Source organism: Myotis myotis, unplaced genomic scaffold (genome assembly GCF_014108235.1).
Source record: "Myotis myotis isolate mMyoMyo1 unplaced genomic scaffold, mMyoMyo1.p scaffold_m19_p_7, whole genome shotgun sequence".
NCBI classification, from domain to species: domain Eukaryota; kingdom Metazoa; phylum Chordata; class Mammalia; order Chiroptera; family Vespertilionidae; genus Myotis; species Myotis myotis.
The window spans coordinates 83,953,872-83,981,437 of NW_023416379.1; the positions used below are offsets into that span (position 1 = coordinate 83,953,872).

The window sequence follows — 27,566 nt, forward strand, 5'->3', positions numbered from 1 at the left end:
TTTAAAATGTGAACTCACTTTCCTGGAACCACCCACTAACAGGTCCCAGAGTTGAGACTCAAACACCATCCAACCGGCCCTCGAGCAGGATCTTTTTGCACTGTAGTGTTCTGTCCTCTGGAGTGTCCATCCTCTGGTCACCTCTGTATGAGAGCTGAAACTCGAAGGCAGATTCTCACCTTGTTAGACTTCAGCTGGGAAAATGTCCGTTGGGTAACTCAAATTTTTTGCCACTCTGCACATGTCCATGAGTGATCATGAAAACACATTGCTTTGGGGATTACCAATAAATTTTAGTGAGTAGATGAATTTATAAATACAGAATTTGTGAATAATGGGGTTCAACTGCATTTGCTTTTCCAATCTCCCTAATAGAGGTCGGAAGGTAACTGAGTTCTAGTTAATGAGAAGTAGGTAAAACTGTTATGGATTATAACTTTTCCATAAAAGGTGAAATGACAAGTGCTGCATCACCTTTCCTTTCTCATTTGAATGTTGATATGAGTTCGGAAGCGTGGCAGTAGTCCTCTGACAACTAGGTGACAAGCATGAGGATGGAAAGCAGAACTGGAAGGTGGAAAAATCGTGCTCATTGATTGTACCTGATGAGTGCCTAACCCCATCCTAACAGTCACCTACCTTCAATCATTTTAATTGAGAGAGAATAACTCCCTGCCCATTTAATCCACTGTTGATTAGACTTTTTATTATTTGGAACAGAATGCATTCTTAATTGATATAGACAATAATTCCATTTTTAAAAATATACATTTTTATTGATTTCAGAAAGGAAGGGAGAGAGACGACGCATCAATGATGAGAGAGAATCAATCATTGATCAGCTGCCTCCTACATGTTCCACACTGGGGTTTTAGCCCACAACCCTGGGTAACTCAAACCCTGGTATATGCCCTGACTGGGAATTGAACCATGACCTCCTGGTTCCTGGGTCGATGCTCAACCACTGAGCCATGCAATAATTCAAGTTTTATGTAGTTTTTTTTTTCTTTTTTGAAACATGGGATTTTAATGTACTTATTGGTGGTTAATTATGCTCACCACTTTAGGTATTTGATATTTATGTACAGTATTAGATAAAAATTTATTTTACCTGGCTTTATTCATGACCAGGTTTAGGTAATACTTGCCTAAAGTTTAGTGTAGTATTTTACCATATGTCTCTGTATCATCACAAACTACAAAGCAATTAGTAGTGACATGAATTGTACCAACCTGAACTTTGGTTTGGGTGGCATTATTACTTTGAGTTATTAATAATGCAGTTTAAAGCTTACTGTTTCTTCTTATGTCTGTAGTTCACCCAGAAAGACTGGAAATATTGGGAGTAGCGCTCAACAGTTTTGTTAATCACCAATTTAGATATGTAATCTTCCTCACTTCTCTTCCAGTATAAATATCATTCTGTAATTTCTTAGGTCAGCAAAAGACTTTGACACATCAGTTGTTCCTGTACCCTACTTTCAGGCAGCTATCAAAATAAGAAAGTAATTTCCAGTTCATAACCTAAACATCTCCAATGGTGAAGACAGTCTTTGGAATACATCCAGTCTTTTTCTCCCTGGTGATTAAGTAATCTTATGTTTGAGTGAAATCTCTTCTGCCCATAGTTTCCCCTTATTTGATTATTCAGTACAGGTATTTCATTATTCTTGTTATAAAAATAATTTGTGTAGTACTTATCACTATGGAAAAGCCTCCTCAATAAGCATCAAGGGACTTGGGACTGTTGCTGGATTTGTCCTTTGAACTACCTGTCAAGTCTTCAGATAGATTGTGAACCCAAAAGGTCATAACTTACTCAACCTCTAGCACAGGGCCTTATAAATAGTTTCATAGCCATTTGTTGAATCGAATTATCTAATGTTTTGTTTTGATTTTTAGAAAGTCTCATTTTATGGTGAAGTCACTTAATATGAAGTTATTTTGGAAAATTATATGATTGTTTATAAATATGTGGAATTAAGACCCTGTTAGTTTTCTGTAGGGTTGGGAAAAATAAAAATATCCATGCCCTTTAAAAGTAAACTATAGTGTTACCTTTTTGTTTTTTGTTTTTTTAAAGCATATTCTGAAGAGTTACACTCATTCCTGTATATTTTCATGGGATACTGTGGTTGTTATTAAACCTTCAAGGTAATCTCTGAGATACAAAATAAACAAAGACTTTTTTTTCCCACAGCAAGTCTTCAAATAAAAAGCTAAAGTTTTGCTCACATTAAAAAACAAACAAACCAGAAACAAAAGGCATCATTTTTTTTTTTTTTTACACATAATCTTTTTTTTTTTTTAAATGTATTTTATTGATTTTTTTACAGAGAGGAAGGGAGAGAGATAGAGAGTTAGAAACATCGATGAGAGAGAAACATTGATCAGCTGCCTCCTGCACATCCCCCACTGGGGATGTGCCCGCAACCCAGGTACATGCCCTTGACCGGAATCGAACCTGGGACCTTAACCTTGCTGGCTTTGCAATCTTGTTGGGTGATAAAGACATTTTAGTGAAATAGTAAATAAACCGAGCTTAAATTAAGTAGTTTAAAATAAAGTGTCTACTTGTGTGATGTTGAAAAAGCCCTGAGAGGTATGCTAGGTCCTCATTGCTGTAATATTTAGTGATTGCCAGTTGTGATTAAGGCATCGAGACAGGCTTTGAATGGAGAGGAAGGGTAAGTGAAGCCAGACACAATTCCTGTCTTCATGGAATTCTTCTGTCAATCAAGTATACTGGCCTTTGGCAGGATGATGCTTCCAAATGTGCTTTTAAAAATGTTGTTTTTGAAGATCCCACCCACATTTTGTTGTAGAAAAGGGAAAATGCAATAGGATTTTAGACAATAGAGAGCCTTCTCTTCTGCCTGTACTTTTAGAAACTTCTGTTCTGGAAGAGTATTGCCCTGCAATAGAATTTGGGTCTCTTGGAGTGAGGTGGAGTCAACCCCAAGTAATCTAACAGGGCCCAGGTAATGCTTCCGTCTGGACACTGTAGTTTGTCAGTTACACCATTACCCTATTCTATAGGCAGGAAAATTTATGGACTGGCTAAAGACTGTTACAGGCAGAACTTCTTATCAAGACCTAGAGTAGAACCTTTTGGTATCTAGATTTTTCCTTTTATAATGAAAGCATTATATCTCCGTACTACAATTATACTTCCTTTGTTTCTATTGATAGTTTACAGTTTCATTTATTTTTTCCTTTGTACTTATTTCTTATTCTAGTTTTCTCATTTAAACATACAAATTTTACAGATTTTTGTTTCAATTCAGTATTCATTTCAGGCAGTTAGGAAACTCACCATAATTCACTTACATATAAAAAAATGTTTTTACCAGCTAAAACAATATTTTTAGTTTCAGATTTTGCTATGCTTGCAGGATCTATGTGTGTTGTGCTCATTCATTTTTATGGAAAATCTTTACATCTATAGACTGTAGACATAGTACTTATATTTTTGGTCACCTAATTTTAGAGTAATTTTCAAAAAAACATTTGGTCATGCATTTAAAATGTTTTCTCTTCTGCCTCGAAGCCCTACTGTTGTTGGGCGATTCCTCTGAATATTTGCCACAGATCTATCTTTTTGTAAACTCTCTTTTAATATACCAGAAAAATTTAACTGCCTTTTTAGGAGACCTGCCTCATACTAACAATTTTTTAAAATAAGCAATATAGTGAGTTTGTATTTGAATTGACAAGAACATAAAATGAGTCATATCCCAGCCTGCCAAATGGCTGTTTAAGAGAAACACATTGGCATACTTACCAGTGATCTTGGTTTTAACTACCATGTTTTATAATTGCCCTTATGGAACCTACATTTCAAGTGATATTTTATTTATCTGATGACTAAACATAAATTAATCACTTGGACCCAAATTTCTGTTTTTAAAAACTAGAACTACTTTTTGGGATGTTGGACCATTGTGTGTGTGTGTGTGTATTTAAACTGTGGCTTCTGGTTTCTACTCAAAGAAAAAAAAACTTTAATAAATGCTGTTTGAAAATTTCTAAGAAAAGTGATATGTATTAATATTTTATTCTTATATTTCTGAAACAAACAGAAAATAAAATAAGAGCTACACAAACCAACCAACAGAAAACTTAAGAAAAATCTATGTAAATATGGATCTCAGTGCTACACAAAAAAAGAATTAAAATACTTGAACTAAAAAATTACAAATTTTTGATAGAGTTGTGTAGAAACTAAAGAGTTATTGTCTGCTTGAAACATGGAAACACTGAATGTTCAGAAGCTTCGTAGATGAGTTGTGGCTTATGGGTGAGTCTGCATCAGTGTAGCGAGGCTCCAGGACTCTTGTCTCTGAAGAAAGTGTGATGTTTGCCTATTGGGTGAAGCTAATTATGGCAGCAGATCTAGCTATGATCCTTTCCTTGGGATGAAACTTTGATCTGCACTTCAGATATTTGATGGATTTCATTATTTTGGAGCCTTAGACGCGTTAGGCAGCTGATAAATAATTTGGAATTCTGACTTCATGAGTAGTCTGAGCAGGTGCATTCAAACATGCCCAGTAGTCTTTCATCTCTGCAAAGGTAGATTCAAAGTCACTGCATCTAGTATTGTTCTGCATCATAGGAAAATGGGCCTGTTGCATTGCGAACAAGTGGAGCAATCTTGCATATTGTCATACTATCCTTGAATGGTAGAGCTTGACCACCTGTAAAGATAATTGGAGAACTGGACAGTTTGCTCATGCCCTTCATTGGGAGTGCGAGAGTATGACTGTGGAGGCAGGACCCCAACACAAGTGCATAAATTTTTTGACATACCCATATAGATTATGGAACACAGCAATAGAGATGTGCAGTCAGTTGAATTGAGGCATAGGATTTGAGCCCTTTTGCTCTCTCTAGTTTCTTTAATCAGTTAACCACTTTTCCTAGTGACTAGTAGTGGTGGGATATCTGTTGTTGTTTTCCTATTATCTACATACTAGAGGCCCGGTGCACAAAAATTTGTGCACTCGGGGGGGGGGGGGGCTCCCTCAGCCCGGCCTGTGCCCTCTCGCAGTTTGGGACCCCTGGGGAGATAATGACCTACTGGCTTAGGCCTACTCCCGGGTGGCAGAGGGCAGGCCCAATCCCTAGGTGCAGCCCCTGTTCGGGCTCAGAGCAGGGCCGATTGGGGAGTTGGGGCGCTGCCCCCTGTCATGCACAGAGCAGGGCGGATCAGGAGGTTGCGATGCCACCCCTAGTCACGCTCAGGGTACGGCCGATTGGGGGGTTGGGGCACCACCCCATCACACTCAAGGCAGGGTCAATAGGGAAGTTGCGGCGCCACCCCCTGTCACGCACAGAGCAGGGCCGATCAGGAGGTTGGGGCACTGGCCCCTGTCATGCACAGAGCAGGGCCCATCAGGGAGTTGAGGAGCTCCCCCCGTCACACACAGAGCAGGGCCGATCGATCAGGGGGTTGAGGAGCTCCCCCTGTCACGCACAGAGCAGGGCCGATCAGGGGGTTGAAGAGCTCCCTCCTGTCACTCACAGAGTAGGGCTGATAGGGGAGTTGGGGCACCGCCCCCTGTCACACACAGAGCAGGGCGGATCAGGGGGTTGGGGCGCTGCTCTCTATCACCCACAGAGCAGGGCCAATCGGGGGGTTGGGGCGCCGCCACTGTCACACTCAGGGCAGGGCCGATGGGGAGGTTATGGCTCTACCCTGTCACACACAGAGCAGGGCCCGTGGGGGCGGGGTGGAGTTGGGGCGCCGCACCCTGTCACACACAGAGCAGAGCCGATCAGGGGGTTGGGGCGCTGCCACTGTCACACACAGAGCAGGGCTGATCAGGGGGTTGGGGCACTGCACCCTGTCACCCACAGAGCAGGGCCGATCAGGGGGTTAGGGCGCTGCACCCTGTCACACACAGAGCTGCAGGGCGATCAGGGGGTTGGGGAGCTCCCCCCTATCAGGCACAGAGCAGGGCTGATCAGGGGGTTGGGGCACCTTCCCCTGTCAGGAACAGAGCAGGGTGGATAGGGAGGTTGTGGCCCCGCCCCCTGTCACACACAGAGCCACATGGTTGGGGGCCAGCTGGTTTGCCCTGAAGGGTGTCCTGGATCAGGGTGGGGGTCCCCACTGGGGTGCCTGGCCAGTCTGGGTGAGGGGCTGAGGGCCGTTTTCAGACTGGCGAGTGATTGAAGCTCCCAACTGCTCCTTTTTTTCTTTTTTTTTTTTTTTATTCTGGGCCAGCTTTAGCTCTGAGGCTCGGCTCCAGTCTGAGGCCTCCGCTGCTGAAAGCAGGTTTCTGGCCTTTGTTTACCTTCTGTATTTGAAACAATGTTGCGGTCCTGCTGGGTGAAGCCTGGCGGATTAAAGCAGGTTTCTGGGGTTTTGTTTAGCTTCTATATTTGTTACAATGTTTCAAACTGCAAGCTCAGAGGCCAGCAAGGCAGGCGGGGAATGTTGGAGTCCTCCATCACTGAAGCAAGCAAGCCTCATGTTCGCTTCCAGCTGCCTGGCTGCCGGCCGCCATCTTGGCTGGCAGTTAATTTGCATATCACCCTGATTAGCCAATGGGAAGGGTAGCGGACTTACGGCTAATTACCATGTTTCTCTTTTATTAGATAGGATTCTTAGTGCCAAGAGCTGTATAATGTGTTTGTATCAGGATATGACCTCTGGCTTTGCACCTATATAACATAAAACAGGTGAGTCAGTACAATGGGAAATAGGAATATTTCTGAAGGCTATTTCTATACCATGACAACTAGCAAGAACCATTTAAGGACTTGGTAGTTAACCATTAAATTTATCACATTAACCTCAATCTAAAGGTATCCTGAATTCATCCTTTTCTTAACAGTATTCCAAAACTGCCTTCAGTTACAATAGTCACCCAACAAGAGGGAAATGTGATGGAGGGAACTCCGTATAGAAAAAGACAGCTTTCTTCACTGACTGTAATGACAGTACTTTATTTTAGATGATTTTTTATAAAACTATGTGACCATGAATCCTATATCTCTCCAGGGCCATGGAAAGGGCCAAATGAGGAGACCTGAAGCTTAACCTCATTAACTTCATGGTAAATCCACTTATATGTGTTTGTTAAAAGTACATGTAAAATAAACATCAGAATTATTACAGGATCAAGAAAACAATACAGACAGATAAAACAATATGAGTTTATCAGTATAGTATTGTGAATATTGAGCTGCTTTCTATTATTTATGTATATATAGATTGCTGAATAAGCTATGTGTAAAGGCTCTGAATTGACTTAAAAAATATATATATTTTTATTGATTTAAGAGAGGAAGGGAGGGTGGGGAGAGAGAGAAACATCAATGGTAAGAGAGAATCACTGCTTGGCTACCTCCTGCATGCCCCACACTGGGATTGAGCCCTCAACCGGGCATGTGCCCTGACTGCCCTGACCACCCTGACCGGGAATAGAACCGCGACATCCTGGTTCACAGGTTGACACTCAACCACTGGGCTGTGCCGGCCAGGCTGAACTGATTTTTAATTTAAAACTAGTATGTTTAATCTTCACTCAGGCATATGTTGGGCCCTATCGGGATTACAACTATAATTCATATCTGCAGGGTGTTCATACATCTTGTTGGGATAATCAGATATACATACATGGAATGATTTAAGATATGCATGTGTAAGATAAATATAAATATTGTTATATCTAATAGCTGTGTATGTATTGTATATGAGAATCATGCTATCCTCACAACAACTCTCTGAACTACCCCCAAGAGAAGTCATTTTATAGCTACAGAAATAAAATTAGCAAATAAATCTTGGTTCTAGGATCAAGATCTGTGTCACTTGACTATCTTTTTTCTTTAAAATTTTGAAGTTTTCTTCCTCTTTTGTAAATAATGAAACACTTTTTATCGTACTGTGTTTCATAAAGTGTAAAGTGGTTTCCTATGGCCATGGCAACAAAGCACTACAAACTGAGTGGCTTAAAGCAAGAGAATATTTTTGTCTGTTCCAGAGACTAAAAGTCCTAAATCCAGGTGTGAGCAGGCTTGGTTCCTTCTGAGGGCACTGAGCAAAATGGCCCTTCCTTCTCTTCTAGCTTCTGGAGATTGCTGGCAATTGCTGGGAAAGGTTTGATTTTAGACCACACCATCTCTGCCTCCATCTTCACATGGTATTCTCCCTATATCTCTGTCTTCACATGGTCATCTTCTGTTAATAACGGTTTCATCTTCACGTGGTGTCTTCCTTATGCCTTCACATGGCCATATTATGATTCCAGTCATATTGGATTTGGTTGGGGCACATCCTACTGCAGTATGACATTCTCTTACTTTATTACATCTATAATAACCCTTTTTCTAAATAAGATTACATTGTGAGGTACTAGGGTTTAGGACTTCAACATATATTTTGGCAGATTATCGTTTGATAAATCTCATTTTCCTCTTTGAAATTCTGCCAATAAATAGATTAAAGAAAAGCAATTCCGCATATAGCCACAGCAGCCATACTATTTTCAGTGAGGCATTTAACCACTTGCTAACTGGTGGTGTGCCTTTGAGAAGCAAGTGAGATGATACTTCTTAAAATGTTACTTGCTACGGGGTTGGGGGGAGTGGGGCGGGGAAGGGAGTTGGCTGGAAGAGGTTAATGGGGGCGGGGGAAAGGAGGACCTCTGTAATACTTTAAACAATAAAGACTTTTTAAAAAAATGTTACTTGCTGTGGCCACTGTGGCTCAGTTGCTTGGAGCCTTGTCCTGTGCACCAAGAGGTTACCGGTTCAATTCCTGGTCAGGGCACACCTAGGTTGCAGGCTCAAACCCTGGTAGGGGGCTTGCAGGAGGCAGTCCATTGATGTGCTGCTCGTTTCTCTCTCCCCCTCCTTTCCCCTCTCTCTAAGAATCAATAAAAAATAATTTTTAAAAAGTTACTACGTGTTTTTTTTAGTTTGTTTTTCCTAATGAAACATTAGGCACTTTTCATTTTATTGAGGCTTTAACTTTATTGGTATGTAGTTATGGAGGAGCTGATTTCAATGCAAAGTCCTTTTTGAAGTGTTCCATATAGGTTAGGATTAGAATTCTTAATGAGGCAAGTTTTAATGGTATTATGGCAAATGAATTTCAAAAGAATTTTAGATAAAAGTTATGGAACCACCTTAGATACATAAATGTGTACACTGTAGAAAGTAATTGAGAAAGGATACTTGGAGGATTTCTTATTTGATAATCATTGATAAAGCAAGAAAAATATATAGGTTAATAACAAATATTGTAGATCAGGGTTTGGGGTTAAAAGTATGGTTAAGGGTTGAATTTCTAAAATACTTACATTAATTTACAAACATTGCAGTTTTAGATATATAATTTCTAGAATGCTGATCATGATATGAACATGATTTTTACCCTTGATTGACTATTAGAATTACCTAAAGTGTTGTTTTGAAAATATTGATGCCTGGGCTCCTACTCAGACTAATTGTCTCTTGTCAAGATCATAAAATTGTTAATTTTTTTGGTGGATTGATGAATACTGCATAGCTGGCATTGATTTAAACATTTTTAGAAGCAAAGATTCTAGAACAGAAATGGGAAAGAAAAGGGAGATGTATTTTGAAATGTATTCCAGTCACTGAGCCCCATGCCTTTAAATGTGGTAGCAAAGGTTATCTGAAAAAGTGTTTGCATTGAACTTTTTGACCATTCTAGAATTCAGGAAGGATGCAACAGTTTTGTTAGTTAAAAAAAAAAAAATACTATACAAATGTGAGGATGTCTGCAGAAATTATTTTGTCATCCTGTGATAAGAATAAGGCCAGGTGGCTCTATTCTGTGGCTTAGGATGTGGGTTTCTTTGATTCTGTTTGTCTCCGACATTGAGGAAACAAGTTACATATGCAAAACGAGCTACTTTTTAAGACCCTGTAGCTTGGTAACATAATTATTGGTCACGGAATCTGTTCCATTGGCCATTTTGTGACAAGCTGTTTTTCTGTTTTATTATCTACTGTGGATGGATCATGCTGAGGAATTACAAATAATTGTTTTCTATAAGATAGAATTAATGGTTTGGGCTTTATTCTTATTGTATTTGAGTATCAGATGAATTATTCGCTCTCATATATGTTTCACTAATGAAAATTGCCTACTTGTTGATAGAGTGGCCTATGATGTATACAAGGGAACTTTTACTGATGTTCTTCAGTGGAATGCCTCACAGTAGCCTCTAGTTATTCCATTGCCCTAACCCATGGGTTTTTTCCTCAACACAGTGACCTAGAATCTCAGTTTAGTCCCTTAGTCTTTCCTTTTTTTCCTACTTACTTTGTTCTAGTCATTAAAAACAATATTCTCAGTCACTTGTTTATAATGCAAAATCTATCTATGATAAAATGTATGCATATATATATATATATATATATATATATATATATATATATATATATATATATATATATATAGTAGCGGCCTGGTGCACAAAATTCGTGCATGGGTAGGGTCCCTAGGCCTGGCCAGTGATCAGGACCAATCAGGTTTCCCGCCTCCCTGCCTCCTTCCCTTGCCGCCACCGCACAGTTCCCCCTCGCATCCCTGCCTCCTCCTTCCCTTGCTCCCTCAGCTCCCGCTGCCGCCTCTGGTCACCTACCATGTTCCACGCTGCCCCCTGATGGTCAGCGCACATCATAGCAAGCATTCAAAGTCCTGTTCTCCCAGTCGAACTCCTGAGGGGACACTTTGCATATTAACCTTTTGTGTATATATATAGATAGGAAGTTAGAAGGAACCAACTTAATCAAGCTTCTAATCAGCCAAGTGAGTTTATTTCTTTTAGTTTTCTCTTGTTTTGCACTAATTCTAGTGTGTTATCCTTTTTAAACCTTTCTTCTAATAAGATAATCAGAGTTACAAGCTCCAAATTATAGATCAAAACTACCTTCTCCAGAAAAGTCATATTCAGTGTCCATATATCACATACTTTGCGATGTTATCTTTCTTTATCCTGATGACATTCTTGTAAGCCTTCTTTTATTTTTTCATTGCTTACTTATTCCTTCATTTATACAGATTGGCCTCTAATCTTTATAAAAATAATATTATTAAAAAAATAATAAAGGAGTTTCCACTATGTATCTGTTAAATAGTCACATACTTAAGATGAAGTTTGCCTATTGTGAAAAGGTTGTCTTTACAATACTCATAACTTTTGACATCAGTTGTCTACTTGCAAATGGTTAGATGAAATGTGCCCAAATGCAGAGAAAAAGAAATTAAATATCACTTTTACTGTGAGCTCATTATGATCTCTTTAAGGCTGAGACCTTGTTGCTCACTGGATTTCTAATACTTCTGGAATTTTTGCTGTATATAGTAGATGTGAATTAAATAATCTGAGTGAATGAACAATACAGATATCAAGAACCAAGTAGGCAAGACAACAGGTGTTACTGATTTCTTCATCTGAAATTAGTTCTAACCTAGGGAAGGAACTGCTTCCCTATAGATAAAGAGGTCAGTTTTACAAACCTAAAACAGGACATATTTGACAAGTACAAATGTACATAGAAAAAGTGGGCTATATTGTCACCAGAATATATTATGGTATATTCAGCTCTGGCAAAGTGAAATAAAAGGTCCTACTTAATTTTCTGTAGATGAGGAACAAAAGATTACTTCTCAGCCTAGAAAATGATTTTGTTCAGGAAATTTCATTTGTTTTATAAAATGCACACAATGCCTTTAATGCAATTGATTACTATACTAAATTTCATCTTCACTATTAACTGACTAAAAGTTAACTCCTATAGCCAGTCATCTTTGAACCCCACTTCCTTGTCTGTAAATTAGCTCTTTGATTAGAAGTGGCATTTTCCCCCTTGGACTTTCCTAGAGATATTTAAATAAATAGGATGGATATTAAATCCTAGGCAAATAAGCAGTCAAGATTTAAGTGCCCCTCTTCTTTCCAGACCCACACTTTTCCCTCCATCCTCATGCCTAAAGTAGATTCATTCAAGTTGTATGTATTGGGCTTTCATGTAATTTTCATTTAAGGACAATATTCCAGCTGCTTACAAAAAAGAAAAAATATAGTTTTAAATCAGTGGGCTTGGTAATCTTTAAAGTCTCTTCTTCCCTTCTTCACTATTTCCTCAAAATAAATTCTTTCATTCTGAGATACTGTAGATATGAAACAAAATTGAATTATTATAGAAATTTAAATTATATGATATACACTCTTATGTTAACAAAAACCAAATAGATGAATTATATAAAGGATTTTTGTGTTTACAAGTAATTGTATGAATATGTTTTGTATGGTATAGGGTGATTCATGGAAATACATAGTTAGAGGTATAGAAAAATTCCCGTTTTATATTAATAAGAAAAAAACTAAACCTAATAGAGTATGTGAGCTTTTAAAACCTATTTTAATTATAAAACTAGGGACTTGGCACCACAAGCAATGTAGTCCTTTGTAAATGTTTACAAATAACTTTTGACCTGTCTCTGGTAACACAAATATGCAGAGTCATTTTCCATTTGATACTTAATTTATCATAGTTCCTATGCAGATTTAGCCATCATCTTCTTTTAATTGTTCTATTATTTATTTTACTTTATTATTAGATGTTGTTTAATGAACATGAGAAATACAGCGTAATATCTCTTTTGTTTCTATTAAGTAACTAATTCCTATTGTTCCTATTAAGAGTTAATTCTTTTAACTAATTGTATTGTATATCTGCCATGCCTGATGCATTGTTCCAGTACTGATGTTATTGTGAATAAGATGGACTTTGTCTTTATGAGGCTTACATTCTCATGGCAGAAGTAGATAACAGATAAATACATGATGTGTCTGATAGTGATAAGTCCTAGGGAGATAAATAAATCAGCGTAAAGCTGATATTTTCAATATGGTGGCCAAGAAAGGCCAATCTGAAAGGTGCTATTTGAGCTGAGATCTGTGTGAAGTTATGCCAGTGTCTGAGGAAAGAGCATTTCACAGCTGAGGGAATAGTGAATGTAAAAGCCATTAGGTGGTAGCAGATTTGGTATGTTCAAGGAATAGCATGAAGGCTGTTTGCTAAGGTTAGATGGAACATGGTAGATAAGGGCATAGAAGCCAGACTTTGTAGGCTGTGGTCAGGAGCTATGCTTTTATTTAAATATATTTATATATTTAATTGGAGGACTTTCATTAGGGGAGGGACACAGTTAGATTTAAAAGGCTTACTCAAGCTGCTGTGTGGAAGAAAGGTGTTAGATGGGACAAAGATCTAAGCAGAAAAACCAGATAGGAGGTTATTGTAACAGTTCAGGCTAGAGATGATGGTAGCTTGGATTAGGGCAGTAGCAGTTGGGGATGTGAAAAGTCAAATTCTAAAATATTTTGAAGGTAGCTGGCAAGGTTTGCTCATAAATCAGATGTGGAACATAAGAAAAAGAAAGAAGTCAGTGAATTCTAAAGCCTTTCGACCAAAGTACTGAGTGAGCAAATACATGTAGTCACAGTAGTTCATGTAAAAGAGAACTGGAAATGTAAGGTATCCAAAAACACATAGTGTACTAACAGTTTGGGATAACTACATAAGTAAAGATGGGAGACCTTGTAACTTAAGAGCATTGATATGAAATGAGCAAACCTGGATATCACTCTACTACTTAGAGTTAGATTTGATATAATGCAACCTGTTTATTGCTAAAATATCACTGTGCTATGCAAAATCATACGGTGAAAAAAAATCACAGGATTTATGGGAAAATTAGATTATGGCACAATACTGAAAAACTTGTCAGTGACATTAACAAATATCATAAATGTTAAATGCTTAGCTAATAAAGACTGGAATTTGTTGGGCACTTTATATTGCAAAATATATTATTCCCTTGTGGAAAAACCAGATGTGAATGGATGTGATGCACACCTCATATTGTGAACTGAGGTGAATTGAGGTAGCTGGTAGATGTTTGAGGTGTGTGGCTTTTTAAGAAAATTGATTTGAGAGAGAGAGAGAGAAACATCGATTTTTGTTCCACTTATTTATGCATTCACCGGTTGATTTTTGTATATGCTCTGACTGGGGATTGAACCCGCAACTGTGGCATATCAGGACTACATAACCAATTGAGCTACCTGTCCAGGGCAAAATATGGGCTTTTCGTGTGTTTTTACATGGCAGAGTTCAGCTGGGTTAAGTTTTCTGCATTCACCTTATATTTGTTGTGAATGAAATTGTTCATAAGCAAATACAAAATTTGAATTATGCTCACATTGTTCCCTAATATATCAATTACATTGGAATAAATTTACCCTTTCAAAGTAAGCAGAACTAACTGTGCCATCTAGTCATCTTTGGCACATTACTTAACCTCTCAGAGCCTGGATGTCCTCACGTGTAAAAAAAGCATAATTATTAACCTCATAGGGATTGGGGAAAGATTAGGTGAATATACCGTATACTGCAAGTTTAGTCTAGAATATGGCATATATTTTTGTGCTTTTAAAAATACGTTTTTATTGACTTGGAGAGAAGAAGAGAGAGGGAGAGAGAGATAGAAACGATAATGATGAGAAAGAATCATAAATCGGCTGTCTCCTGCACACCCCGACTAGGGACCAAGCCCACAACTTGGGCGTGTGCCTGGAACAGGATTCAAACCTCGACCTCCTGGGTTCATGGGTGGATGCTCAACTACTGAGCAACACTGGCCAGACGGTATATATTAGTTTTAAATTAAGTACTTCCCTACTTAGAAATTGCCCTTAGCAACATTAATAATGTAAAAATATATGCTTTTGTGACATCTATTTCTCAAATTAGGCACAGATATATCGATTTAGATTTTATAGATGATTTGAGCTTTTTATAGATGAATTAGCTTTCTATAGATGATTTAGGGTGATTTAAATTATTGCCGGCATGATTTACTATGCCTGTAATTCAGTTGCTACCAACACTAATTCCTTGCTTTACTATGGTACTACAGGGTACAAAGTTAGTATGTGATTATTGCTTAATTTTCTCTAATGATAAATTTCTTTATTCAAATAATATAAGTACTTAATTGCTGCCTAATATGTCGATTGCTAAGAGATTGGGTTATTCTCTGACATGAGTTGAACTTAAAAGTTAGTGTTGACAGTATTCTTTATTTAGCTTTTTCAGACTTTACGGAAGTATATTTTACATAGTATAAAAATCAGTATTGTAAGTGTTAAGTTCACTGAATATATAGGGTTGTATAACTACCACTATAATCCAGTTTTAAACATTTCTAATCCCCTCTAACATTTTGATCTTGTTTGCACTTCCAGCCTTATTAATTTGTTTTTTTTATCTCTATAGATTTGCATTTTCTTGATATTTCATATGAAATCATATACCTGTAGTATTTTCCATCTTGCCACTTTAATATAATGTTTTTGAGGCTATTCAGGTTGTGCATGGATTAGCATTTCCTGAATGTTTATTGGTAAACAGTCTTCTATTGTGTAGACATAACCACGTATCGTTTATCCTCATTTGGATACACATTTGGATTATGTTCATTTTGGGCTCCTATGAGCAATGCCAATATGAACATTTGCATACAAGTCTTTGAGTGGACATATGTTTTCTCTGGATAGATTCCAAGGAGAAAAATTGCTGATTATATGGTACGTTTATGTTTAACTTCTTAAGGAAGTTTCATACATTTTTGCATATTGGTTGTTTCATTTTACATTTGCACTTGCAAAATATTAGGATTCCCATTTTTCCACATCGTTGCCTGCACTTGTTATTGTCTGTCTTTATGATTATAGTCATCCTAGTAGGTGTGTAAAGTGGTATCTCAATGTGGGTTTGATTTACATTTCGGTAATGATGAATGATATTGAACATCATGCTATTATCTTATTGTCCATTTGTATATCTTCTTTGAAGAGATATTTATTAAAATTCTGTGCCCATTTTTCAATTGGATTATTTATCTTACTGAGTTTTAAGAGTTCTTTATGTATTCGAAATACAAGTTCATCAGATAGGTGATTTGCAAATAATTTCTCCCTATCTGTGGCTTTTTAAATTTTGTTAATGTTCTCTTGAAATGAAACAATTTTAAGTTTCATCAAGTCCATTTTATCAATTTTATCTTTTATTGCTGATGCCTTGGGACTTAGGTGCTTAATATATCCACATCCTATATAATAAAAGCCTAATAGGCTAAGATCTGGTCGTCCGTTCAACCAATCAAAGCGTAATATGCTAATGATATGTTAAGGCCGCTCAATCCCTTGCTATGACATGCACTGACCACCAGGGGGCAGACAGTCGACCGGTCGACCAGTCACTATGCCGTGCACTGACCATCAGGGGGCAGACGCTCAGCACTGTAGCTGCCCCGGGGTGGTCAGTGCACTCCCACAGGGGGAGCGCCACTCAGTCAGAAGCCAGGCTCTCGGCTGGCTTTATAGTTATGGGTGGATTTATACCTGCTATTTTGTTATTTGTTCTGTCTCTTGCTCTTTTTTGCTGTGTCTCCTTTACTGTCTTCCTTTCTGTTAAATAAATATTTTTAGTTTACCACTTTAATTTCTCTATTTTTTAAATATTTTCGAAAAAAAGTTATTTTGTGATTATTCTTGGAATTACAATATGCATCTAATTACAATTTACTTCAGAATAATACTACCTTAATTCTGGAGCAATATAAAGTTTGTTCTATATATCATTTTTCCTCCTCTCCTTTGTTCTCTTGTCCTTTAGGCTGCATTGATACACATTGTAAACTTAGAACACAGTGTTATAATTGTTGCTTTTTATAATCATGTCTTTTAAACAAATTTAGAGAAGAAATAAGACAAAGTATATTTAAAGGATCTTTTATATTTATTCACATATTTACTATATTTGACACTCTTCTTTTGATATATTTGATTTACTGTCTAATGTCACATCCCTTTTTTGGTATATACATATATATATATAAACACACACACATATACACACACACACACACACACACACATCTGGATCTTTTAATTAATATATATTGATATATAACACTATATAGGTTTAAGGTATACAACATGTTAATTTGACACATTTACATATTGGAATGATTACCATTATAGTGTTACCTACACCTCTATCACCTCACATAATTATTATTTCATTTTTATGGTGAGAACAATGAAGATCTAGTCTGTTAGAAGCTTTGAAGGCTATAATACAGCATTGTTGCCTATAATAACTATGATGTGAATTTGTTCTCTAGGACTTACCTACTAGTTGCAAGTCTGTATTTTTAAATATCTCCCTGATTTCCCCATTCTTAAGCCCCAGTAACTACCATTCTACTCTCTGTACAAGTTTGTACATGTTCATATCGTACAGTATTTTTATTACTCTATCTGGCTTATTTCACACTAGAAGCCCATTGCATGTAATTCATGCGTGGGGGGGGGGGGAGTGTTCCTCAGCCCAACCTGCACCCTCTCCAATCTGGGAGCCCTCGGGAGATGTCCAACTGCCAGTTTAGGGATCGGGCCTAAACTGGCAGTTGGACATCCCTCTTGCAATCTGGGACCTCTGCCTCCTAACCGCTCACCTGCCTGCCTGCCCTAAGCACTCTGCCTGCGTGACCCCCCTAACTGCCCTGTCCTGCCCTGCCGGCCTGGTCACCCCTAACTGCCCTCCCCTACTGGCCTGGTCACCCCTATTAACTTTTTTTTTTAATCTTATCCCCTTCACACACAATTGTATTTGACTTCCTTATTGACTTCTCCCTCTCACACAATTTTTCTCTCTCCTTTATGTAACACTTTTTCCTACTGACTCATCATTTATAAACTTTTCTTTCCTCCTTATTTCCTACTTCTGTTCCATCATCCTTCTTCCCATCTTTCTCCTACTCTCCCTCCCTCCCCACATTCCTTCTTTCCTTTATCTTTACCCCTGCCTCCCCTTTTCCTTCCTTCCCACCTTAATTTTTTTTTCACTTCCTTCCTTGGACCTGCTTTGCTCCCTCACCCATTTCTTCCTTCTTCCCTTCTCCTTTTAAGCTCTACCGGCTCCCCTTTAAAACTTTTCTTCCCTGCCTCTTCCTCTCTCATCCTACCTTTCCTATACATTCTTCTCTACTTCCACTGTTTTAATATCTATCTACCTGCCTAATTATTCACTACTATTTATCTTTTTTCTTTTCTGACTCCTACTTTTAAAATCTGTCCCCCGTACACAACTATACTTGGTTTTCGTTATAGCTCCTACAGTTCACTCATACACCCGCTTTCCTTCTTTAACTCTGCTCTCTGCTGACTCCTTTATAAAGTTCTTCCCTCCCTCCTTCCCTTCTTAAAGCTTCCGTTCAGGTGTGGGGGTTATTAACCCCCAATCCAGGGCTCAGCCCCAGCCAGGTGTTCACCGCCCCCCCATCCCCAGCCTCCCTGCTGCCATCCTACTCCCATTCCCTGCCCAGGACGCCTGGCCCAGCGAGGGTGGCCAAGGCCCGTGCGGCCCGGGTGCTGCTGCCATGAAGCAGGAGTGCCTCCGCCCGGAAGGCCTCGTACCCTCCACCCTGTGGTTCTGGGACCTGCCAACAGCCAGCACCAGGGGCCATGACCCTCCTCCCACGTCTGGGTGGGGCTCCCTGCTCTGCGCCGCCTGTGTCCCGCCCCTCTTCATGCGTACCTGCTCCAGCCCCCGACCCCCACGGTCGCCACCCCCTCTCGTGTGCAGCCCCGCGTTTCCTTCCCTTTTCCATTCCTGCATCTTTTCTTGTACCCTTCTGTATTTCTGTTTCTCCTCTTGGCCTGTCTGCGTGCAGGCCTGCCTTCCTTTCCCTCTCCTTTCTTATCCCCTCCTATCATATCCTATCCTAGCCCGGGCCTTGCAGCTGCCTGAGTAGAGGGCGGGGATGCAGCCTGATGATCCAGTTGTGACATTATGGTGTAATGGACAATTTGCATATTCCTCTATTATTATATAGGATTATGCCCTCAAGCTTCATCCACATTATTGCAAATGGCAGCATTTCCTTCTTTCTCATGGCTGAATAATATTCCATTGTATATACACACCACATCTTTTTCATTAATTCTTTGAGGGACATTTAGTTTGTTTATATATCTTAGTTATTGTGAATAATACTACTGTAAACAGAGGAGTGCGAACATTTCTTCAAGGTCTTATTTTCACTTTCTTTAGATATATATGTGGCATATAACATGGGTTGATTTTCATACGTTGAACCACACTTGCATTCCACTAAAAATCCCACTTGGTCATGAGGTATAATCCTTTACTATGCTAATGAATTCTGTTCGCTACTATTTTGTTGAGAATATTTGGAACAGTGTTTATAAAGGATATTGGTCTATTATTTTCTTCTTTTGTAGTGTCTTTGGTTTTGGTATCAAAGTAATGCTGGCCTCCTAGAATAATTTAGGAAGTGTGTCTTCTCCAATTTTTTTGGTAAAGTTTGAGAAGGATTTCTGTTAGTTCTTTATATGTTTCATAGACTTCATCAGGGAAGCCATCAGGTCTAGGGCTTTCATTTGTTGGGACGTTTCAGATTACTGATTCAATGTCCTTAATAGTTGTAGGTCTATTTAGTTTTTTTTTCTACATTATGTAGTTTTGGTAGGTTTTATATTTCTAGGAATCTTTCCATTTGATCTTGGTTATTGAATTTGTTGGCATACTATTTATTCACACTAGTGTCTTAAAATCTTTATTTTTGTAGAATCTGCATCAATGTCCACATTTTCAGTTCTGATTTTAGTAATTTCAGTGGTGTCTCATTTTTTTAATGAGTCCTTCTACCTAAAAAAATTTCAACTTTTTTGTGTTTTTTTTTCAATTAACCAACTTTTAGTTTCATTAATTTTTCTCTATTCTTTTTGTTTTCTGTTTAATTTGTATCTGCTTTAATTATTATCATATCCTTCTTTCTAGTTTTGGGTTTAGTTTGTTCTTATTTTTCTAGTTTCTTAATTTATAAAGGGAAGTTGTTGATTTTAGATCTTGGTTGTTTTCTTTTTAAAAATATTTTTATTGATTTTAGAGAGGAAAGGAGAGTGATATAGAGATAGAAACATGAGTGAGAGAGACACATTGATTTGTTTCATCCTGCACGCTCCCCACCAGGGATGGATCCCACAACCCGGGCATGTACCGTGTCTGTGAATCAAACTGGCGAACTCTTGGTTTCTGGGTCAATGCTCAACCACTGAGCTGCACCAGCCAGGCAGATCTTGCTTGTTTTTAATGTAAGCAAGCTTTCATAGCTATAAATGTCCCTCTAAGTATTGCCTTTGCTGTTTCCCATAAGTTTTGGTATGCTGAGTTTTTGTTTTCAGTACTTCCTAAATATTTTCTAATGTCCTTTATTATTTCTTTATTTCCATTGGTTATTTAATTTGCACAATTTTGTAAATTTTTCAGTGTGTGTTTGTTTTTATTTTTGTTTTTGTTTTGTCACCGCTATCTAATTCCTCTTTTTGTTAGGGGAGATACTTTGTATGATACCTGTCTTTTTAAAAATTTACTAATTTGTTGCCTAACATATGATCTGTCCTGGAAAATGCCCCATGTGTACCTGACAGGAATGTATATAGTGTAGTCTTGGATAGAATGTTCTGTAAATGTCTGTTAGATGTTTCCTAATTTATGTTGTTTAAGTCTGCTATTTGCTTATTTATCTTCTGTGTGGTTGTTCTAAACATTATTGTGGGAGGGATATTGAATTCTACTATTGTTATGGAACTATTTTTCCATTCAATTACTTTATTGTATTTTATTTTTTAGTTATAGTTTGCATTTAATACTGTTTTGTATTAGTTTCAGATGTGTAGCACAGTGGATAGACATTCATATAGGTTACAAAGTATTCCCTCCAATAATTTAAGTGCAATCTAGCACCAGCCTGTGCCCTCAGGGGATGTCCTTGTGATCGGGCCTAAACCGATAGTCGGGCATCCCTCTCGCAATCCAGAACACTGCATGCACCAGTGACCATACTTTTCATACAGGTGAAAGGCATCTTGCTGTTGTATGGGCAGCTACATTTTTTGCCCTGATTATAAAAAGTAGTATACAACATGATCCTTCTGAGGCAGTAGTACCATTTTCCCCATCTTATGTGTAGAAAAACTGAAACAGAGAGAAATTAAATAATTGGCTTTGTCACACAGTTATAAGTGTCAAAACCACGGCTGACCACAACATGTGCAAGCCAGAGTCCATGCATGTCATCGCTGCATCATCCTGTTTTTTTTTTAAGTGTTAGAGTAGCCTTGCCAGGTTTTAATTTTTAAATCTAAGAGACTGTTCCCAGTATATAGGGTAGGGTCCCTAGGCCTGGCTGGTGATCAGGGCCGATCTGTGGGGCGACTGGTGGGCGGGGTGATCAGGGGCCCCTACTGGCACCGCCCGCTGGCCGGCCCTGCCTCCCAATTGCCACTGCCTCTGCCAGTTGCCTCCCTGGGGTGGGGGGCAGATGCTCAACGTGGAAGGCAGCTCCTGCCTTGAGCGTCTGTCCCCTGGTGGTCAGTGCGCATCATAGCAACCAGTCATTCCACCATTCAGTCTATTTGCATATTAGGGTTTTATTATATAGGATATAGATTAGGATATTAAAACATGTTGAAATACTGACTAAATGGAACTAGGCTCTTTAGAGAAATGTCTGATTCCTTATCTGGGGCTAGAAATGGACATGAGTCTGGGACACCTTGTCATGCTGGAAGGACCATGGGGTTGTGTCAGAAAGACACAGGAACCAACCTATTAGACTCTCACCAGCCAATGATGGACAATGTAAGCATCACTAGCAAAATTACAATTGGTTTAAAACCATCAAATATGTGTAATAAATTCATAATGACACTTAGAAAATAAAGAAACCCCCAATCATCTTTGAAGAATAATAAAGGAACAAATCATTTTTTAACAAAAAACTAGTTAATGAAGGAAAAGAATTAATTATGTATTTGCCTGTCATAAAAAATGTAGCTCAGGGTAACTACATCATAGAGAGAAGTCGTTCTTTTTAATAGAACTGTTCTATGAATAAATGCAGAAGGAATGCCATCGTTTTGAAAGAATGAATGCCTTATGAAAGAATGAACCCAGGCCTTGAGCATGAAAGGCTGCTCGTACCACAAAGAGAGACAGTGGCATTACATTTTCCCTGCCTTGATCGATCCTTTATGAAGACATATTTCCTGTCCCATCCACCTAGGAAGGAGTCTTGCCACAGTTGAACCTTAGAAGCCTCTGGATCTAACAAGCAGGACCTTCTGGCAATGGAGGGACTGGTGGAATCACACTATGAAGTTCACCAAGAACATCTAGACTGGGAGAAGTGCTAAAGGTCAAATATCACGGCTTCATCATCAGCAAGAAACTACAAGGAAGGAAAAAGAAGGGATGAAGGAGGACCCTGTAGATTAAGAGATATGAGTGATACCGTAGTTTGAATTCCAATGCAAACAAACTGTTAAACAAAGCAAGTAAAGGACAGTAGAAGGGGCCCAGGGAGGGGATCGGGAGTAAAGAGGACATGGGTAGTATGGGTGGTGAAATATGGACGGGATATTTGATGATACTGAGGAATTATTCTTGCTTTATGGATAAAATATGTTATTAGAGAAAGAATAAGTTTCTATTTTATTATAGACTTTGTCCCATTAATCAGGCATAACATTAGGGGGAAAATCATATAAAGCTTTCCTTTATGTTGCCTTAGTTCACTATATCTGCTACAATGAGACCATTAACTTTAAATCATAATAGTGTAGAACATAATATAATATTTATTATTAATTAGCCCAGCATCCCTCAATCACAGATGATGAAACTGAGATCCTTTCAGGGACAGTAATGTAATCAGGATCATGGAGCTGAAAATCTAGTTATTGAAAACATAACTCAGATTCTTGATTCTGTCCACTGCTCTTTCGTGGTACTTATAAATTTTTAAAAAACTTTCTTTAACTCATGTCAATTTTCCAAGAAAATAAATATAATCTGTTACACTGTATTGTAGAACAAAGCTATTAGTTGCTCTACATTATTAGCTATTGGCTTGTCAATAAATATATGCCTTTAGAGTAAATGCTCATCCCAATTTGTTATGACCCAGTAGCCAGATTATCAGTAAGGTAAAGTGTCTATTTCATTCATTGCTTTATTCCCAGTGTCTAGACCAATACTTGTCCAATAAGGTGGCCAATAAATGTTTGTTGAATGAATGAGCTACTGCTGAGTATGAAGTTGAATGTGGCTGTTACACTTGTGCTGGGGGATGGTATGTAATATTCAGAATGTGACCTTACTAAATGATACTTTTAGGGAGCTATGCAGTTTCTTATTCTTTCTGAAGCTCTAGATCACTGACCCTGGAACTGAGTCATATCTTGAATCACAACAGGCAATTTTACTGTGTTTGAGACCTTGAGCAGTTTGCTTTGTCAGTCTTTCACTTTCTTTTCCTGTAAATGGATATAACGGTTATCAACCTCATTGTATTATTGTGGGGATTAAATAATTTATCATGTCAGGTGCCTAGGAAGAGTCCTTGGCACATAGGATAATGGGAGGGTTCATAGTTGTTATTATTATCATTGATTTTAGAGGAGAAATAGCATTATTCAAGTCAGATACAGAGTGGAAGTCAAAATCTTCAGAGCCTATAATCTCTTTTATCAGTGTACTTTTTTTTAGGCAAGCCCTTTCCCTTTTCTCCCCTCCCCTTTATAAAAGAAGGACTAGCTCTGGCTGGGTGGCTCAGTTGGTTGGAGCATCATGCCATACATCAAAAGGTTGCAGGTTCTATTCCTGGTCAGAACACACACCTGGGTTGCGGGTTTCCATCCCTGGACGGGGTATGTACGGGAGGCAATCTGTCAATGTTTCACATCGAAGTCTGTCAGTCTCTCTCTCTCTAAAAAATAAAATAAAATAAAAAAACCAATGAAAGCATATCCTCGGGTGAGGATTTCAAAAACCTCACTAAATAATAGAGGCATTTAAACATTAGAAATCACTTTGGAATTTTACAAAACACTTTAAAGTCAGTAGGGAAAAGATGTACATGAAAGGTTTGCTCCGTGTCAGTTTCATCCTCATTTCCCTTTGTGGTAACTACTTTGTCTATTTTCTATTTTAAATTCCAGGCCCTTCCCTCAGAGCACAGGCATGCTTAGTGCCCTTACCCCTCACATCTTTGATGCTGTCATTCATATCTTTTTAGGGGAACCTTTAATTATCAATCCCAGAACATCCCATAAATCTTCATTAGGAAATTCCTTCTGAACTTTTGCTGAAAAGTAGTTACTGTGCACTGTGTGTATAGCAGCTGTTTGCCTATGTTAAAAAAAAAAAAAGTTGACCGTTTTAATTTGCTTTAAAAATATCCACTGGCACTGGTTCTCATTACAGATGTGTGGTTGTAACATTTCATTTTTAAAATGTGTATCCATCTTTTTTCAGTTCTAAAGGAGTCCAAAGAAACCATCTAAAACCATAAAAATAACCACTAAACCTACAGTGTTTCTGGTTTTTAAAAATTCTCAAGGGAGGACATTTTTTATCTTGGACTTAAGCTTCATACAGGGTGGCCCATTTAAAAGAGGCCCTGCACAGCCACATTATTAAATGGGAACTGTTTTCAATGGGCCACCCTGTAATTCAGGATTTTTTTCCCGATGGATATTTACTTCTTTGCACACTTATGAGTTTAGTTCAAGTGTTCAGTTACTGCGCTTGATAAGCAGCCTTGAAATTTAACTTTTGGGCACCTCGGTGACATTGACACCTCTGGGCTCAGAGACATTAGGACATTTGTAAGTTCATATTTTGAGAGATCATGTTTGGGTCTCTGAAAAGCTGGCTGACATTGTATGCGAATCTGCTTTTTCAAAACATGTTTGTAATGGATAAAAATACAAATAAGCTGAAAATGGAAACTTTAACATAAACAATAATATAGCTTTGGACTTTCTTTTATTGTAAATCTTTAAAAATAGAAAAGATGTCCACTTTTTTTTTGGAATAGGTTAGGGTTAATAGTTCTTAATATTTTAACCAGAATTTCCAAACATACATTATTCTTTTCTATTACAAAAAAAATAAGTCTCTGCTAGAAACGAGTTAGAAATATTTTATTTGAACCCTAGTGTGTCTGATCCAGTTTTGCTCAGGCCTGCCCCCCAAAATTTGCAGGGCAGAGAACAAGAATTTAAATGAAAGCCCATGTCGGGAAGGGCTCCCCGCAGGAGAGAGGTGGACAACCAATTGATGTCATCATAAATATCCCTGAAATCACCAGTCATAACTGGAAGACAAGGAAGGAAATGGATCCTTGGCAGTATTTGCAAATGGTACTTTGTAATGCAAGAATCCTTTGCATAGATGCTATTTCAGAGGAGGATTTGAGAACCTCTGCATTTCTACCACTAATCCTGCCAATTCCCTAGAGCAGTGTGCATTTCTCAGGTCAGTAGTAACACAGCCTACACCTTCATGGCATTTTGATGCAGTAGCCTTTTGTTTTGAGAAATGTGGAGAAATATTTCCCCAGGGCCCAGATGATATGAGTTATGTGCCAGTGATGAGTGTTGAAGTTGTCGTGTTAGTGACATTCAAGGCTTAGGGTAGATTTCTCTCTTGCCACATCTTAAAGTAGTAGTGTTAAAACCAAGTATAAGTTTAATTGATTGATTGCAGAAATCTTAAGTTCTGCTTAAATATAAATAAAATGAACCCATGTCTCAAAATTGGTACCCAGTATGCCTCTCCTAATTTACTACCAAAGGGGTCTTTTTTTTTTTTTAAAGAATAGTTAATTGATTTTTGAGAGAGAGAGAGAGAGAGAGAGAGAGAGAGAGAGAGAGAGAGAGAGAGAGAGAGAGAAAGGGAAAAGAGAGAAACATCAGTGTGAGTGTTTAACATTTATGGACTCCCTCCTGCACACCTCCTACTGGGGATCTAGCCTGCAACCCTGGCATGTGCCCTGACCAGGAATCAAACCAGCAACCTCTCTGTGAAAGGGATATCGCCCAACCAACTGAGCTACACCGGCCAGGGCCAAAGGGATCTTTTAATACGTTTTCCTAACTCCAAACTAATTTTTGCCCAAACAAGTTTTTAGTATATTAGTACATTATAGGTCATTATAATCTTGGGACTATGGTTAACGGCTTGAATTAGAACCTCCACCTTGTTTTAATTCTACACATTATACAAAAGAGTACTTTGGGGAAAAGGATTAGAAAGGATTCCAGATAAAGTGTTTGTATAAATTGGAAGCCTTAGAAGGAAAAACAAAATAAGGAGTTGTAACAGTTAAATATGTCCTAGATCAATCAGCTTCCTCCAGGCAAACGTAAAGAAACTCAAATTAAGGTTAAGTTTTCCTTCACATTCCTAGTAAACTCACATTTTCGGAGATGTTCTATTAAAACATAGAATGAAGATAATAATTGATATCCTATAATTCGAGCTCTTTTTTAATATTTTTAAAATATCCTAGGTTGTATGAATTATGGTTTAATAAATGATCAATATATAAAAAGGTAATCTAACAATTCTGTGGTAGTCTTGATGTTGCTGACCTACTTTATTTTTACTGAATGGCCTTGAACCAAGACAATGCCCCAATTATTCTTTTTTTTTTTCTAAAGAAGTGAGACTGTGCTCACATTTAAACCATTAGCATACCATTTAATGAAAATGTTAAAGCATAGCAACTGTAAGAAAGAGCTCTTGAGTAAGGTAGTTATGCTTTCATTTGCTTTAAGAAAAATATGGTTTCTTTTATTCTTTAATGTAAAGCTCCATCTTGAAATAGAAGAAAAATTGACATGGATCCAAATCAATTTCCTGGTTGCTTATGTTACCTCCATTTGGAAAGAAGGTGGGCTTAGTGGTCATTTCTTGAATTACTGAGGAGCACACTAGGTGTAATGAGAAGAGATATACCATATGGACATTGAGGAGACCAGGGTTCCTAATTGCAACAACCAAATTAATTACTCCTCTGCTTTATTTAGGAAACTCACCCTGACACCAAGTGGCAGCAGATAAATAAGTATGAGTCTATCTTTCCTTCTGCGTGTTAGCTTTCTATCCAGCCCAAGAACATCTGGTTTGAGGTATTGAGGGGGAAAAGACAAGGAATGACTTGTTTGCTAGCCATATCATGCAAAGAAATCAATTTAATTTTAACATGACAATTTTAACTCATTGTTCATGTTGTTTCAGACATCGTATTTTTGTTGTTCATTAAATGGTGACATGGTTACTTGAGTACTATAGTAATAGTCTTACAAAGTGAAAAACATTATTAGTACTTGATGTGTGTGTATCAGTTTCTTGGGGCTTCTAAAACAAAGTACCCAAAACTGGGTGGCGTAAATCAGCAGAAACATATTTTCCTACAGTTCTGGAGACTGAAGTCCAAAATGAAGGAGTCAGCAGGGCCATAATCTCCATGAAAGCTCGAGGGAGAATCCTTTCTTGTCTGCTCTAGCTTCTGGTGTTTGCAGGCAGTCCTTGAAATTTCGTGGCTTTTAGATGCATCACTTCAG

At 38.1% G+C, this 27,566-nt stretch overlaps 1 protein-coding gene and 1 long non-coding RNA gene across 7 annotated transcripts in view; both read left to right on the forward strand.

Annotated features, from left to right (window-relative positions):
* LOC118659736 lies at positions 1-27,061 on the forward strand. The gene is made up of 5 exons (XR_004968690.1): positions 1-213; positions 2,084-2,154; positions 6,607-6,690; positions 22,217-22,348; positions 27,030-27,061. It is a non-coding gene; the product is annotated as an uncharacterized LOC118659736 (long non-coding RNA).
* SUPT3H (SPT3 homolog, SAGA and STAGA complex component) overlaps positions 1-27,566 on the forward strand; it is a 436,829-nt gene that overhangs the window by 146,847 nt on the left and 262,416 nt on the right. The window lies entirely within an intron of this gene.